The following is a 4,286-nucleotide window of genomic DNA, read 5'->3' on the forward strand; positions in this document are numbered from 1 at the left end:
TGTATTTGTGGACAGACTCACAAGTGTGTTTTAGGATGGCTGAAAACAGACAAAACCTTACCTGTGTTTGTGAATAACCGTGTTAAGGAAATAAAAGAACATGCGAGTGTTGAAATAGCATATGTAAATACAAAAGTCCAGAATGGCTAAAAGAGACACAAGACACATGGAATACTTCGAAACAACTGGATAGCATGTCAAAAGATGCATGTCAAACGGAGAAAAGGGGAGAAAATAGTGCGTTAAGTGCGGTGACAACATGGAGAAAATGAAAAATACCATTGCCATGTGCTCCGTTCTCCATGGATTGTACAAAGTACTCTTCTGTTACAAAACTTGTGAGAATAACAGCCACTGCAGTAAGATTTGTAAATAAGCTACGGAGACAGCCGTGTGAAAAGGGTTCGTTAACGACGACGGAATTGCAAAATGCTGAAATATTGTGGATATTATTCATACAAAGATAATGTTTTGCTGATGTGATTAAAGGTATCCACAAGCGAAAACCGACAAATTTGCAAATTCAATTAGGACTTTATCTAGACAACAAAGACATTCTTCGGAGTAGAGGTAGACTAGAACATGCCAGTTTGAGTGTAGCAGCAAGGTGTCCAACACTGATTCCAACAAATCATTCACTCATTTAATTGTTGAACACGCTCATAAGCAAAACATGCATGGTGGTGCTTCTCAGAATCTTGCAAAATTGAGATTAAGATTCTGGATACCTCAAGGTCGTGCGGCAGTGAAATCAGTTCTTCGTGCATATAACGTTTGTCGCCGTTACGAATGCGGACCTTATAAAATGCCACCCATGGCATCGTTACCGTCATCCAGAGTACAAGAATCGTCTCCCCTTTCAGGAACAGGACTGGATTACTTAGGGCCATTATACATGAACACAATAGATGGTCCAAAAAGGTATGGATGTGCCTGTTTACATGTATGGTTACACGGGCGGTACATCTAGAGATGATACAAGACATGACGTCAGAAGAATTTCTAATGTGTTTCAAACGATTTATTTCGCAAAGAGGTACTCCATTTGAAATTCTAAGTGATAATGCTTCGCAGTTTAAAGCACCAAGTGAAACATTGAAAACTGTTTGGAAAAGTGTGTTTGACTATGAGGAAGTGACGTCATATATTTTCAATTCTGAAATAAAATGGGGATTTATAATTCAACTAGCACCATGGATGGGTGGATTTTATGAGCGACTTGTGGGACTTGTTAAGAGATCTCTAAGAAAGTCCGTAGGCAGACATATACTGATACTCATACAGTTACAAACAGTACTCAAAGAAGTAGAGGCAATTATCAATTCAAGGCCACTGGTGTATTTAGATGATGATGTGAATTCTAATTTACCGCTTACCCCCAGCCATTTTCTGATCCCTAACCCAAACATTAATTTTCCGGAAGTTGAGTATTGTGCTTACAAAAGCTCAAGTGAACGATTGTTGAAAATTTGGAAAAAAGGACAAAAGCTATTAAATGAATTTTGGACAATTTGGAGAGAATATCTCACGAATCTTAGAGAAAGGATGCAGTCTTCACTAAAATCGGGCCGAATTCAATCTCCGTTTACACCGGAAGTTGGTGATATAGTTTGAATCAAAAATAATGTGCCGCGCGGTGCTTGGAGAATGGGCAGAGTGACCGACCTTGCTGTCAGCCGTGACGGTCAAGTTAGGTCTGCTAAATTAAAATTGACGTCTGGTAAAATACTCGGTAGACCTTTGAATTTACTCTATCCGATCGAGTGTTCGAAATATGAAGATAAACAACAAAGTGCGAAGTGTACAATTAATCAAGTATCTTCAAGAGATAAAGGGCTCCGCCCAGTTCGAAAGGCCGCAGAAAACGCAAAGAATAAAATAAAATTGCAATTACAATAATAGTGTGCTTTGTGTTCTGATTCTGTGTTGTGTATAACCTTTTTTTTTTTTGGGGGGGGGGGTGGGTTATAGTTTGTTACCATACCGATTAAATGTTATTATTATGGTGATTGAACATACAAATTGATCGGAGTTATTAGTGTCCTACATTAGGAGTTTATGAATGAAAACGGTCAGCGGAGTTAACACCTTAAAAAAAAAATGAACTTCCCACTTACCACGTGCAAAACTAACGGAGCATAGGGTGTATAGAGCGGAGTCAAACTATAAAGGGTAGAAGCTCGTTTTTTTCATGTAAGAAGCTCGTGTTTTTCATGTAAAAATCATTATTCTGTTTTCGAATAAATCGTGGATAAGTCTGCAAATGTTTTCTTTAGAGAAATATCTAGCCTTTACAAGAATGTGAATTTGGTAACAAAATGCCGGAACATAAATGTGACGAGTGTTCTAAAACATACACCTATAGAAAAAACTTATTGCGGCATAAAACGGAAAAACACAAGCAAAGCGTTTAGCATTAGACCCTACGAAACATTCAACAGGGATTACGTGTACACAAAAAGAAAGTTTTTATGAAGAAGTAAGTTCTGATGACGACGACATATTTGATTTACTAGCGGAGATGGATGAATTAAACAATTCAAGTGACTACGATGATGTCATCAATTATTTTGATACCGGATATCTAAATTCTGATTCAAAGGATACCACACATTATGAAACTAAGGACATTTCAAGTTTAAACAAGATCAGTGCAGAAAGCACCATTAGCAATAGAACATTTGTAACAGTTTTAGATCCGAAGTAATTATAGTAAACCAAAGAGTGAATGTACAAACGAAACAAAAAGTGTTAAAATGCAGTGTGATTCAAACAACATTGTGACAACGGATAATATCAAACCCGAAGACAGTGAAAAGGCTAATACCCCAATTGTTATTAGTTCAGACGATGATATTAATGACTGCAGAATCATGGATACAATGGACACAAACATATCGACAAAAGTGCAAGTGTATACACTAACATTCATGAAACGGACCAGTTTTAGAGACAATCGTCAGGTTTTCTCGTACACTAACAGTAAATTTGATTACATAGAATTGGATGATCAATGAAACGTGTTTTCATATTGGATATAAAGTGACACTGAATTCATTTTCATTGAGCAAGTAGCACAAATATTGTTATATACATATATTGACATTCTAGATATAATATGTCTTCATATTTGTGATAATTATGCCCCCCCCCCCTTCGAAGAAGAGGGGTATATTGCTTTGCACAGGCATGTCGGTCCGTCTGTAGACCAAAGCTTGTCCGAGTGATAACTCAACGATTCCTGGACGTATGGTCATCAAACTTGTCATGAAGGTTGGGCCTGACCAGTAGATGACCCCTATTGATTTTAGGGCTCATCGGGTCAAAGGTCAAGGTCACAGTGACCTTTAATGGTAAAATAATTTTAAAGCTTGTCCGAGTGATAACCCAACAATGCCTAGACCTATGGTCATCAAACTTGATATGGAAGTTGGACCTAACCATTAGATGACCCCCTATTGTTTTTGGGGGTCATTGGGCCAAAGGTCAAGGTCACAGTGACCTTGAATGGTAAAAGGATGTCCGAGTGATAACTCGACAATGCCTGCACCCTTGGCCCTCATTCTTGACTTGGAGGTTGGGCCTGACCAGTAGCTGACCCCTATTGTTTTTGGGGCTCATCGGGTCAAAGATCAAGGTTATAGTGACATTGAATGGTAAAAGGTTGTCCGAGTGATAACTCAACAATGCCTGCACCCATGGCCCTCATAATTGACTTGGAGGTTGGGCCTGACCAGTAGATGAACCCTATTGTTTTGGGGGGTCATCGGGCCAAAGGTCAAGGTCACAGTGACCTTGAATGGTAAAAGGTTGTCCATGTGATAACTCGACAATGCCTACACCCATGGCCCTCAAACTTGACTTGGAGGTTGGGCCTGACCAGTAGATGACCCCTATTGTTTTTGGGGGTCATCGGGCCAAAGGTCAAGGTCACAGTGACCTTGAATGGTAAAAGGTTGTCCATGTGATAACTCGACAATGCCTACACCCATGGCCCTCAAACTTGACTTGGAGGTTGGGCCTGACCAGTAGATGACCCCTATTGTTTTGGGGGGTCATCGGGCCAAAGGTCAAGGTCACAGTGACCTTGAATGGTAAAAGGTTGTCTGAGTGATAACTCGACAATGCCTGCACCCACGGCCATCAAACTTGAATTGGAGGTTGGGCCTAACCAGTAGATGGCCCCTATTGATTTTAGTGGTCATTGGGCCAAAGGTCAAGGTAACAGTGACTTTGAACGATAAAAGGTTGCTAAAGTTGAGTGATAACTCAACAATGCCTGCGTC

The sequence above is a fragment of the Mya arenaria genome, chromosome 17 (assembly GCF_026914265.1).
Source record: "Mya arenaria isolate MELC-2E11 chromosome 17, ASM2691426v1".
Classification (NCBI taxonomy): Eukaryota; Metazoa; Mollusca; class Bivalvia; order Myida; family Myidae; genus Mya; species Mya arenaria.